This window comes from Lactuca saligna, chromosome 2, assembly GCF_052625555.1.
Source record: "Lactuca saligna cultivar CGN05327 chromosome 2, ASM5262555v1, whole genome shotgun sequence".
NCBI lineage: Eukaryota > Viridiplantae > Streptophyta > Magnoliopsida > Asterales > Asteraceae > Lactuca > Lactuca saligna.
The window spans coordinates 192365772-192380652 of NC_136418.1; the positions used below are offsets into that span (position 1 = coordinate 192365772).

The 14881-nt window shown below is 36.8% G+C and overlaps 1 pseudogene; it reads left to right on the forward strand.

Annotated features, from left to right (window-relative positions):
• The first annotated feature begins 344 nt into the window (after positions 1 to 344).
• LOC145028675 (auxin-responsive protein SAUR15 pseudogene) lies at positions 345 to 1356 on the forward strand (annotated as a pseudogene).
• Positions 1357 to 14881: the final 13525 nt, after the last annotated feature.

Consider the following 14881-nt stretch of genomic DNA (forward strand, 5'->3'; position numbering starts at 1 on the left):
CACAAGCAAAAAATGAGTTGTAAGGGTATTTACTTTGTCAAGTGTCAACCAAGTCTTGATCAACATTTTACCAATTAATAAATTCGCAGTTGGCAAACAAAATCATATTTTGACTAACAATTATATATATATATATATATATATATATATATATATATATATATATATATATATATATATATATATATATATATATATATATATATATATATATATATATATATATATATATATATATCCGATTTATTAATCAACCCACCACCCCAAGTTATGACGGTTTCAGATCATCCGTCTCTTTGCGTATGATTAAAGACACCAGCAGGTCCAGAATCTACCTTCCCATATCCCAGTTCCCACCCCCTTCTACTACGTACTTTTACTTTCTTGCCCCTGACTTAGCTTATACCCTCTATATATACCCACCCACTCTTCCTTCAAATTCCGCTCTTCATCAACAAAACCAACAAGAAAAGCTAGAAACTCTTTTGAGATCATATATACATATATATGCTGCCATGAGCAACATTCCAAGATCTTTAACAGACTCTTGCTTGACGAGCTTCTTGCTTGCGATTTCCGCTTCTGATCCTTGGCCTTTCTCTATCCTTTCTTCCTAACCCCGGCCTCATCCATACTCAATTCATTTTTCGCTTTTTGTTTGTAGTTGTCAATTGTTTAGTCGTTTGGTTTTGGAAATTTTGATGGGTAGTGGAGATAAGCATTTTTTGAGTTTTCATCTACATCTGCATCATCATCATCATCATCATCATCATCATCATCGTAATCAAGAGGAGTCGGAGTCCATGAAGAAAGATCAGAATATGAATAGCAGTACTCCTATACCAAAGGGATGTATGGCTGTAATGGTGGGTCATGAAGGAGAAGAGCAAAAGAGGTTCGTCATACCTGTAATCTACATCTATCATCCGCTTTTCATGGAGCTCTTGAAGGAGGCTGAGGAAGAATACGGTTTTGATCACCGTGGACCCATCAACATACCTTGTGACGTTCAACAGTTCTGCAATGTTGAAGGGTTGATCAAGAAAGACGATTTCTTTTACAACTACCAACATCACCACCACCACCATCACCACCACCACCACCATATCTGGTGCTTCAAAGCTTGATCCGGTTGCAGTTTGATCATGATCGATCGATCCACACTTATATATGAAGATTGTTGTTGATCTTAAGTTTTAGCTAGCGGATGCAACTATGTTTGATTGTATACCATATGATTTGTAATTTTTTTTTTTTTTGGATGTGAGAAAAAAAAAAAGAGAAAGAAAGAGACGGATATGGAAAGTGTAAATACATAATATGACGTTTAATTAATTAATTAATATTATAAGGTTATTTGTGTTGTTGTTGTTGTTGTTGATATGAATGAGAACACATGAATTGAAGACGGTGGTTGGATTGCTTCAGAAGAAGGGTTTTACGTTGTGAAACCGGAAATAGCGAATGATGATATGAGATCGGTGAGGTGGATAATTGGAATAATATGTCAGCAACACAGATAGGAACCAACCCTTACACTCTGTTATTTCAAACACGCTTTTGACACAATCAACAAATAAAAATTATTATTATTATTACAAATTTTACAACCAAATTCTAGAGATATCGAGGCTTCAACAAACATATTTTTGTTGAGTCCAAGTCTTTGTATAGATCCATACATCATATATATATATATATATATATATATATATATATATATATATATATATATATATATATATATATATATATATATATATATATATATATATATATATATATATATATATATATATATATATATATATATATTGCTTTTGTTTAATTCTACAATAAGTTAAGTGTATCATATGAAAGAAGGAAGGCCTTACTTACTTGTATTTATTGCTATTTCTATTTTAAGAATTCTTTTTTTACGCAAAATGACATTACCGCTTGGCTTGCTTTGGAATTTGTTGGACTGTATTAGGAAAAATGAAATTGAGCAAGGAATTTAAATTTAGGATGATAAGGGAAGAGATAAATTCATAACATGACAACAAAGATTTATAGCATTTTTATTCTATTAATGGCCAAACCCCAAATTTATTGGTTTTATAGATGGATTCCCTAGTTTTGAAGTATAATTTAATAAACAAGCATTTTACCTGATTTTTTATGCTGAAACAAGTGTCACAAATAGGTTTAGATTTGTGTTTGGAGGAAGATGAAAAGGTGAATGTATTTTTGTATTAAAGTTAATGCATTCGAAAGTTGTATTTGGATATAGAAAATTGAAAAAGAAAAGGGAAAAGGTTTATAAATTGTAATGGAAGTTGTGTGGGTGAGAGGACTTATGATGTTGTTGTTGTACCTTTTCCTTTAATTTCCTGGTGGACCGGTGCGGGTGGGGTGTCATCCTCTCATTGCTTTTTTTTTTTTTTTTTTTTCTTCGATACTACGCATATGTTTTTTCTTCGGGTTAAATAGATATTATATTTATAAATTATAAAAATTATCAGAGAAATCAATGTTATTTTGACAGTGAATATTGGTGGATAGAAATATAAGCTTTAATTAATATTCATAAATTTGTGGTATTTATTTTGTAAGAAAGTAAAAGTAAAACTAAAAAATATTATATTTGTTTAGAAAGGAAAAGCGTGGCATTTTTAGAAATGGGATAAAGCAGTAAGCAAGTTGGCATAACATCAAATTCACCCACAAAAAGAAAGAAAAAGTTGGCATCCAATCCATTTTGGATGCGGGCCTTCCAAGTTTCATGTATACAATGACATATCAACAATTCCACTCTCCTTCCTTCAATTCGTTTCTACTTTAAATTTCCATAACTTGATGATTAATTTAAACGTGATTTCGTTTCATCATAGTCATTTACTTTTAAATTCTTTTAATTTTATATTTATAAAGATGACTTCTAAGACTTCACGGAGTGTTAGTCGGCATCCGTCGGCGAATCCAACGTGGGCTCGGGTGACCATTGGGCCACGAACTCAGCATGCCAAGTTCGGTGGCCAAACTTGGTGGATATTTATCAAGGTTCTAAAAAACTCTTCATGGCTCCGCCATGATGTGTCAAGGCTCTAAGGATTGCACCTGCCGTCAAGCACCACTCCCCTCAGCCTAAACAATTTAATGTTGATTTTTACAATAATGACCAACTTCAATCCCATATTAATGTTTATTTTATTTTTAAACGTAGTTTTATAATTAACAATGATTATCGTTATTTTTTTTACCGTCAAAGTCTTTTAATTTTATATTTATAAAATTTGCATCCTAGGCATGTTAATATTTATTTATCAGTATTTTGATTATTTTCAATCATATATAAATGCCTATTTTATTTTTAAAATAAATACCACCGGCCCCTCCCCTAATAATAATAATAATAATAATAATAATAATAATAATAATAATAATAATAATATTGGTTATGCACATCGCAAACATATACATCAACATAGATAAACAAAAATCACCACATAACCCATATGACATGTGCCACTTGCCTCTCCTTTCGAAATCAATTTCTCCAAGAGTAAGGTATAAGGAGTCAACGTTGAGGACTTGAGTGGGCTTTCATCAGCTCCATGGCCACTTGCCTCTCCTTTCGAAATCAATTTCTCCAAGAGTAAGGTATATGGACTCAACATTGAGGACTCGAGTGGGCTTTCATCACCTCCATGGTTTCGGCTCTAGCTAGTGGCGAGGCTATTGCAATCGAACGTGTGTCACTTGACCCACCTAAGAAAAAAAAATTGTGTTACAACTAATTAATAAAAAAAATTAAGACTTAGCTTGAAATTGGTAAATGACCCACTTTAATTTATTTGTCATGGACTTTTAGTCCATCTTTTTTGTATTTCAATGGTTTAATTTTAGTTTATTTCAAATAATGTCTACTAAAAATTAACCAAATACCTTTAAAATTAAATAAATAAAAAAAATACAAACTGAATGTGAATTGTCCGTTCATTTGTAGCAAATACGTATGATGCAATCACACAAATAGTAAGGAACCACCGAAGACAGAAGTCACTCCTATTGACCACTCCTATTGATCACTCGATCAAGCCGCTTGTTCGCCTCACTCCAGTCATCAACAACCTCACATTCACATTAGTCTCGACCTGCAATCCACATTGCTTTCTTCATCGAGTTTTAACTTTGAAGGTTCTCAATTGTGAACTTGTGATTGATAATGATTTTATACGGTTTTACACTTCTTCGAATCTTCATCATAATTACAAATAAATATAAAGAAATCAAAAGTTCAAGACATAATCAATTTAATATGTAATATCTAATCTTGACACCAATGATAAGAACATTTATTTTGACTTCTGAACAATTGGTTTTGTGTGATAGGTTTCATCACTTCATGCGGTATGTTTTAATATGGATTGTCTTTGATTCGATCAATCGTGAAATTAATATAGTTTTATTTGATTGTTTTTGTTTCCCAACTTAGTGGATATTTTAGTGATATATATTGAAAAAGTGTTTTAGATAGTATTAGTAATGATACAATTGTGGACATATATCAAGATATTAGAACTTTTAGGGTGCAATTGTAATATCTTTAAAAAATTTGTTTATATGAATCTACCCATTACTAGTATTTTTTTAGCTATGTCATTTCTATCGGGTTCACTTAAATAGCGACCCGTGTATGTTGTTGTCCTAGACTTGCCACTGGCTCTAGCATGCTTGGTGCCAGCCCTCCTTCTTGAGTTCTTTCCCATTTACTATCTCGGTCTATCCATTGACTCGTGGGCCTTGTCAAACATTAGAAAGCGGGGGCGGAATATGAGCATTGAAAGTCGGGGCCGAAATTAAAAACTTCAAAACATAACCCATAAACAAATTTAATTTGGTTCAAAATATTCTTGAGTGGTTTTTGATGTTTTTAGATTAGTTCTAAGAACACCGTGAAATTGTTTCTAACCAAAATATTCTTATGTGGTTTTTGATGATTTTCTCCAATATACCCATCAATAGTAAATTGTTTTTTCATGTTGTCATATACTACCTACCTTGCAAAGTCAACTAATAATTAACAAACAACAAAATAAAATAATAAATCATATATGTAGTTTAATAAAGAACTAACTTAAGTTTTATAAAAAAAGTAACATATACACTTTAACAAAGGAAAAATTGCATATTATCTCAACAATGTATTTCAAATTTACTCATTCAATCCTTTAACTTATTTTCGTGCATTATGAGAAAATAAAGTTGTTTTTGCCGGGTCTAATTAGTCACTTTGGACAAAATGAAAGGGAATCAGCGACATCGAGGGAGAAAGACCTTGTTTCGCCTCTTCTTCAGGTTCTTGGAATAATACTTCAACTTTAAACCATCATTCAAGCTCGAGTTAGAAGTTTCATGTTTTCTGTATGTGTAAGGACTTTTTTCAGATTTAATAGCAGCCATAGTGGTCCCATTATGCCATTTCCAACCTCTTTTCCTACATATCTTCTTCTTCATTCGGACACCCTGCTTGCCTCTGCTTCAGTTCAGAAGCCCTGTTTTGTTCTTCAAAACCTTCATCATCCATCAAGTCAACTCGTTCCTCTTTTATTTCTAAATCCTCTTTCTTGTCAGCCAACAATCTCGATGTGCTACTGATACATATCACATTATAACATAGACAAATAAAATTTGTTTTTTATACTTTTTCTAGATTGAAATGAAGAATGTAAGGAGAGCGTAAAGAAGAAGGTGGATGGCCAACAACATCATGACGCCACTTATGATCATTAACACCTGCAAGTAAACCACAAACAATATGGTGATGTTGTTTTTTTATCATCAACAACAACCTCATCCTTCACCACAATGTCAACGATTTCACCGTCATCTATGGCCTCAATAAGATTCTCGTTCTTCATAATCGATGTCGCCATCAACTCACAATGATTCTTGGGACTCGAGAAGAACAGTGGATTATCTATAGCTCTAAGAGAAATTAGGGTTTTAAATGCAAAATTCTTCCCGAGAATAACAGTAGATGAGAAAGAAGTACACTTGCCAGTGTATAGTGTTGTAATATGTGCTTGGGGCTTAACATCGTCACTTGATGACACCGACTGGGTTAATCCATGTAATCACAACAATAAAGAAGGAATGTCAGTTGACGTCTGAGAGGTGGTCCCCGAATGAAACTCCAACGGTCTAGTCAGTATCAGTGTCTGGAAGAATATGGAGATTAGGGTTTTTATAAGGAGAAAGATATCGGTGTCTGGAAGAATATGGGAAGTGACCAGCTGTGTTTTGGCTTATTATAGACTGGAGATTAACATCTAGAATTAGACCTGGGGGTGAGACCGTTAATCACCAAGGTCCTAGTGTGAGATTGCGAGGGCGATGGAGAGGGACCGGGTTCGGCACTATGTCTGGCTGCAACTGTTAACTAGGTCGTCCTAAAGATAGCAGTCTTGTTATCTTTAACGTATTCTTAGAGGGAGACGTTAACAGATCCACTAGGCTAATAGACATTGGCATTAGCGTAACGTAGCTGAGTTGTTCTGGCCTTGATTTAAACACATGTTTGGTGGAGATGGTTTGAATGTTTGCTAATGTGATGGAGTCATCAACGCATGCAGTTTCATTATGGAGACGATTCGATATTCCCGCTCCTCATTTAAACCTTCCATATCATGGACGGTTTTCCTTTTACTCTTTCATTCTCAGCTGATTCTGATTTCCCTTTGCTTACTTTCTCTTCTTTCTCATTCTTGCTTTTCGAAAACAATGGCGACACCACGATCTAGAATTGAGCCAACTGTAACACTCGGTTCCTGGTACGTATTTAAATTCAATTATTTTTCATGTTTTTCCCTGGGACTCGGTGAGTTGGAGGCCTAACTCATCAAGTAGACTCGATTTTGGACACGGAGGTTTAGTGACCTACTTGATGAGTCGGGGGACCGACTCGACGAATAGGAATTGTCTAGATGAAATCCTGATATATGGGTTTGCATCCTATTTAAACATCTTATTCTGCCTCAACCCAGCCCCCCATCGTCCCTCCCAACCCAAAGAAACCCTAACTAAAAACCCTAAGCCCCGTTTTGAGTGTACTTGAGCTTGTTGGTGCCTTTTTGTGTGTATTTGAAGTTGGAGAAGAAGAAGAAAGCTTGGAAGTTCAAGTGGAAGCTAGTAGATCCAAAGGTTGTGACTCATTTCCAGCTTATTTGAGGTATAAAGCTGATACATTGGCTATTCACTACTTAGATCTTAATTTGGGGCTATTTATCCCCCTTTTTATGAGTTTAGAAAAGCTAAAATCGGATTTTGTGGGTGTGCTTGGAGTTGCACTTCAGATCTGGAACTATTGGGGGTCCTTATCGCATAAAGGTGCCAACTTTTTTTCCATAAGCACCCCATGCATCTTGTAGACCTATTTTTATGGCTTTTTGAGCCAAAGGCCCCATTCATGGACATCAAGTTTGTAGCTTTACGTATAAAATGGACCCTAGAAGGCCAGATGTATGGTTTTGATGCGTTAAGACCCATTATAATCGACTGAATAGTTGTGGATAAAGAAGGACTCGGCGAATCGCTTAAATGACTTGGTGAGTCGAGTCACATTTTTCCCATAAATATCTTCTGGTAATGGTCTTTGGTTGAGTGGAAGGAACACTTAGTCTGCTAGGGGTTTGTCATCGACATGAAGATTGACAGACTCGGCGAGTTGAAGATAATGTCCCAACCACATGAAAATGGACTCGACGAGTTCAAGGAGAAATCGACGAGTCATAAACTGAACACCTTCATATGGATGAAGATGGACTCAACGAGTTCAAGGACGAACTCAGCGAGTCAGTTGAAGATAGTCTGATGTGTTGTTGAAGGCGAAATCATCGAGCTCTTGCTAGACTCGATGAGTAGGGACGGGATTATAGCATTTTGTGGATATGGGAACTCGATGAGTTGGAGAACCAACTAAGGCGAGTCGAGTCAACCAGATGCTGACTTTGACGAATGTTAACTTTGACTACGGTTTGACCTTGAATTTGACTTGGACTTGAGTTGACCCTTGTAAGGGTTACGAATATGAATTGATAAGTTAGAGGATTTATTGTGTAGGGATTAAGGATTCGAGGAGAGTTGGTTTTCATATCGAGATCAATGCACACACTACACAACTTTGAGGTAAGTTTTCTCCTAATAGGAGTGGGTCTACGACCACAATGTCGGCTCACAAGTAACAGTGTTGAATAGATGATTGTCTTTTTAATAATTATCTAGTGTTGATATGAGATATGAAGGTTGTGCCTAATATGATTATTGTACTTGATATGTTTACTGTGCTTGATATGTGATAGCGGTAGTAGGGGTGAAATAGTCCCCGGTTACCGGTTGAAAGATACCGAAGGGGAGGGTAGCTCCCAGTTACTGGTTGAAAGATACCGAAGGGAGGGATAGTTCTTGGTTACCGGTTGAAAGATACTGAGGAAGAGCCCAGCTCCTGGCTATGCCCGACAATTATCGGTTGAAAGATACCCAAGATTATGCATTATTTGGTATGGGTATGATGGGGGAACTCACTAAGTTTTGTGCTTACGGTTTTTAGTTTTGGTTTCAGGTACCTCTTCATCTAAGGTGTGACATCCCCATTTTCACGGCCATAAAAGATTGATTTTGTTTATGCTTTATAAAAATTAGAGTACCTCTTTTAATAAAAATGTTGCGGAATTTGTTCCTAGTAAAACATTATAAATACGTTATCAAAACATTTCCAAAGAAAAGTATTTTTATTCATTTAAAAAAATTTGGGATGTCATCATGAATACAGAAATATAAGCATAAACAGAACTTACATTCATTATCACTAGTGACTTATATATCCTTAATCTCTCAGTGTAATGTGACTTCGTATAAACACTTGTAATATAAATAAACTGAGTGGGTCAGGTTGGGAAACCTGGTGAGTACAATTTAGAACTCACAAAGTGTACAATTTCACCATATATATATATATATATATATATATATATATATATATATATATATATATGTATATATATATATATATAAGCAACTCTTATCACACCCCGTTAATCCTTACAACGAGACTATCCATACTCTCGGACATTAAATTTTACCTCTTACTTAACCCATACTCTCGGATCTAATTCATGGTCACGGATCAATAATTGTGTCCATTCCATACTCTAGGATTAGGTACAAGTGTCTATGTGTAAATCCATTCTCCTGAATTGACGACGAATGACTATGTGCTATCCAAACTCCTGGACTGAGGACGACTAACTATGTCTTAATCTATACACCCGGACTAATGACAATTGACTATGTCTTAATCAGTACTCCGGATTAATCACAGTTGACTATGTCCAATCCATACTCTCAGACTAGGGACAATGATTATGTCTAATCCATGCTCCCAGATCAATGACATATACTAAATTTCTATTCTCTGAGTATAACTCACTCGTACTCGTAAGAAAATACCACCCAATATTCCTCATAATTAATTTAGGTTTACTCTTTATCCTAAATCGTCATATATAATAAGGTATGTTCTTTAACATGTGTTTCAGGCAACATCAAATAATTCGCACATAAATAAATATTTAATACTTCAATCAATACTTGTATTAAAATCATGTTCATGAAAGAGACTATGCACGCACACATAAACTCTTCAACGAATATTTAACTCTTTAACATATATTTAATATTTTAATTAATACTTGTATTAAAATCATGTTCATGAAAGGGACTATGCACTCACTTGAAAAGGGGGTGACTCGACACTCAGACAGCACTTTGTTACTCTTAACACAATTTTCCTTTGACAAAACCTAGTATCACTACCACTAGAGTTTAGTCTGATATTCACCGAGAATAATTAATATTCTTGCTATTATTACTATTATATAAGCACGAAACAATATTTCTCAACCACTATATACAGACAGGGGCCAAACATAAAACACTGGAGGGCAGGACCATTTTGGCATATAGCATTTATGAAATCCGACAACCCTATATGGCCCTTTAAACCAGATTCCCTGTACCGCGAGTGGTTAAAAAGATATTATAATGACACTTATATAACTCATAATAATAGCCTAAATACTCATTATAAGTTCCTAATAACATTACTATATTGAAACATAAGCACTAAAGATAGGTTAGGTGTAGCTCACTTACAGCGGGTTTTCTTGAAAACTAGGCTTCACTGGAGCAGAGTTCCCAAGCCAAAAGGCTCTTTTCTTGGGGCTTCCTTTGGGTGCTAGGGGGTTTACCTAGGCTTAGGGGGTGGGGGCTTAGAGAGAGAAAGTGAAGTCGGGAAGGTGTGAAGAATGAGGGAACCCGACACCTCTATTTATAGGCTGGAAGCCTGTTCTACTCGTTGAGTAGGAGGTACTACCCGTCGAGTCCATGGCTAGGTGTCACCATCTGGTGGCTTGCCTTGGGGAGAAAGCTTTGGCCCATATTGAGCCACGTCACCCGATTTCGCAAAGCACCCTGCCGACTTCTAAACCCCGTATCTTTCGCATACGAGTTTCGTTTTTGATGTTATTTAAATCCACGTGTAGGTAAAACAAGATCTACAACTTTCATTAGGACTCCGTCGGCTAATTCTCGACCGATCTTAAATTTAATAGTAGGAGGAGATTATACTGTTAAATGTACGCGTAAAATTCATAACTTCTACATACGGACTCCGTTTTCATTTGTATTTTTATCGTTGAGTTCCTATTAATAAGATCTTCAACTCTCATTTATGTCGCATAGGCTAAAAACTACTCGAACTAAAATTCGAGTTTCGGGTCGTGCACTGCTATGCCAAATCTTAGAAAACTCATAACTTCCTCATACGAAGTCAGATTTGGGCATTCTTTTGATGGACACTCTCGGTTTAACGTATACTACAAGTTTTGTTTAGATCACTAATACTAAAAAGTCTTTTATTAAAAATTCACTATTTACGTCTCCCGGTGTCATGTCAGTTTTGTCGAAAAACTTCGACGGACCATAACTTCTTCGTTGTAACTCGGATTTTGGTGTTCTTTATATGTACAAAATCCTTGAGACATATTGTAAAAATTGGTTAATATTATTTATTCTAAATAATCTTTTTTCAAAAAGTCATTTTCAACCCCTATTATCTCTAAATTGACTAGCCCGGACATACAGGTGTTACAATTATCTCCCCTTAGGATGATTACGTCCCGGAATCATCAACGAAACAGGAATAACATGATGACTTCATGCGTTATCTCTTTATCCTAAGTAATAAATGTAACTTTGATATTTCTTCGAACGAGTATCTAACTCTAAGACTTCCTGACTGCAGGCGGTGCCCGATCTTGGACTCGCTCTCTATCTCATGTTAGACTTCCAATCACGATCTTCATGTCACGATCTCGATCTTTATTGCAGACTCCTTCTTTAACAAACTTGAGATTAGTTTCTTCCTTCGATTATCATAATAGACCAATGGGTCATGTTCTAATGACCTCTCATCGTATGATGCATTGCTTGGACTCAGGTCTTTTAGAGTCAAATTCCAGAACAGACTATACCTTCCTTCATGTTCTAATCACATATTAAAAGGTAGCATTTCTAGCTACAAGAAACTATCGCGATACCTTTACCAATCGCTTTGATTATCTTTTATTTCAATCTTTCGGCTTAATTCAGATGCTACATCAAACTTGGTTCTCGGAACAACATAACATACTCATCATAGTCGGAATCAATTCGATATGACCACTAGGGTCGGAATAACAATCAACTTCTTAGTCATTACCAAAACGATGGTAACGACATATTTGAATAAAACGATATCAGTTACTAGCTTCTTGGTAACCTTGTAACTTTACCTGATCCAAGTATGAGTCTTGTGCTTCCGGTAGTATAGGCCCCCTACTACCATTCACACCTACTCATACTCGTCCTAAGTATTGTCTCGCAGTTTTCCAAGTCATGATACAAGAAAATCACACAACAGCTTAACACATCAGATAGTAAAACGAAGGTTTTATATTATTCCTTGAAACGATTACATGGGTGTTCAAGTTCACCCTAGACTATGCCTCTAATAGGCTACACCTTAAGGTACTATAACTTGATCTTCAGATATCCATCCTCACTCCTGATTCCTTGCATTGTCAGCTGCTTCGTCTAGGATCATATGAAATGCTCTTGCCTTCGGTTTTGGCGGCACATTTGGCTTTGCAGCTTCTTCTCTCCTTGGGAAGTTTTGCTTGTAGTGTCCTTCTTCACCACACCTAAAGTAGACTTCTCTCTTGGTTGTGCATTCGCTGGCATAATAACTAGTCTTCCCGCATTTGAAGCAGGTCATCTCTTTAGAGCATCTACCAATGTGCTTCCTTCTGCACTTGTCACACCATTGTGCTCATTCTCCAGAATTTGAGAATTTTCTCTTCTTGTCGGACCTTGTGGATCCTTCAAATTTTCTCTTATCGTGAACTTCGACCTTGCTGGCGGCTCTTCCCTTGATCATATCTTCAACGGACTTGGCAGCCCAGATAGTTGCCTCTAGAGTAGGTTCCTGATGCACCGGCACTACATACTCCCAAGGAAGTCCCTTTGCGTACTTGTTGACTTTTGTCAACTCGTCTAGGACAAGGCGCAAAGCAAACTCCATTTTGTCCGTGAAGTTGTTGGTCTATTCATTGATGAACATGCTCCCTTTCTTCAAAGTTAGGAATTGGTTCTCTAGCTTGAGCAGATTTTGGGCTGAGCAACACTTGCACTTGAAATGCACTAAAAACTCTCCCCAAGTCAGTTTTAGGGGCTCATTAGGGGTTAGAGTCTTCCCCGGGGTGTTCCACCAGCGCACAGTGCCTCCTCGGAATCAACGTACTACAAATGTGGTCTCTAACTTGCCTCTGCATCCACACATCATGAAGGCCAACTCCATCTCCGAGATCCAATCCATAACTCTGATCGGATCTTCCTTTCCAGTGAAAGTCGATGGCTTGCAAGTTATAAAATCCTTGTACTTGCATCCGTTCCTATCATCTCTGTCATCTTGGTTGTTTCGTCGAACTATTGGTGGGTTGGCTTGACCAACGGTCCCACGGTAGTTCCCTCCTTCCGACTGCCCATCATTCACTTCGAGCTGTTCGATTGGTATTGCAGCTTCCTCTCGATTATGTTGAAGCAAACATCTGGTTTCCTCCATTTGGCGATCGAACATCATTTGGATCATCACTTGTACTCCAACCATCGTGATGGGCTCAGGAATGGCTACCACAACAGGCATTTTCTCAATCACTGGAGTTTGATTCCTGTTTCCGTTCGCGTTCTCGACTCCACTTTAGGTTGTTGCCATTTCGATCTAAAAACCAATTCAGACCTTCGATTGCATCTATGTGACTCGTCGAGTTTATCCTATTCGTAGAAAAATCCAACTCAACTCGCTGAGTTGTCTCAACAACTCATCGAGTTTGCACCGCGTCCAGGATAATGGGGGAAACCCTAACCAACTCGTCGAGTTCCTTCAGCCCAATCACTTATTCAGACACTTTTTAGAAAGACTAAAGCCCCAAACTCTAGATCTAGCCTTCTAAGGCTGAAATACCACGTAAAGTTGCAAGCTTTACGTCCATGCATGGCATCTAGGGCTAAGTTTGCCAAAACAAAGCTCAACAAAGGGTTTAAGTCATGGAAGTTTCCTAAAGCTTGATAAAGCTTGAGTCTTTAGGCCTAAAGGTCCTAATAACATCCAGATTTGAAGTCTTAGCTTCATGGTAAGCTCAAAACCATTAATGACTAAAGAAATGCTAAAAATGCCCATAAATTCCCTAACGAAGAGATCTAGCAACAAGTGATCAAGGTAATGGCTTTTTACCTCCAAATGGTCGTAAATGATGAATGGATGCTAGATCCAAAGACTCGTTCTCGTTCCAAGCCTTTTACTCCTCAAGTTCCTTCAAAGAATGCACTAAAACACACATTCTTAGCTTCAATATCTCTCATAGTGGAAGATATCTCGATTAGGGTTTCTCTCAGGGTGATAAGGTGATGAGGGAGGCGGGGTAAAGGACTTAAGGTCCTTTAAATAGGGTGCAAGCCCTAAAAATTAGGGTTTTCATGCTCAGCTCCTACTCGTCGAGTTGGCTCTCCCAACTCGACGAGTTGACCCTAAAATCTACACAACTATTTCAATCTTTACTCGATGAGTTGGGGCCTCTAATTTGTCGAGTTTCCCTATCAAAATGAATATAAAACAATTTAAATTTAAACCCGGGAGTCAGGATGTTATAGAGCTTTTCTTCTATACTCTTAGTTCTTCAAGCTTTTCTTATCTGAAACAAATGGCATCTAAATCATCCAAATCTACAATCAAGAATAAATCATCCAAAGGATTTGCATCATCTTGCTCATCCAAGCTCATCCATAGGAAACAACCCCAACTCTTTTCCCTAGACCCTATGGAATATGATGAATTATTCAGAATCAGGTCGAATTCATATCCCATTATCCCATCACCATTCCACTCACCAAAATTCCTAACCCTACTTTTCCTCTCGGGCTTCTTAACAAAGCCTTCGAACATGTTAAGATTATATATGGTGTTCTGTAAGTAAAAATCATAGACGATAGGAACGTGCCCCTTCACAACACAACATTTCATGATGCAATTGGTGTTGCAAAAACCCCCACAAGTTTTCAAAGTGCAAGAACCAACTCGAGAAGAATTTCAGTCGTTACTAAACCAGATTGGCTACAATGGCGAGTTCAAATCCAAAGAGTTCAAAAATCACTAGCTCCCGTTCTTTGGACCATCTTGATGCAACTTATTCTTAGAGGTCTTTAAGGAAAACATGGAGGAACAGACATGATGAGCAAGGATTAACTT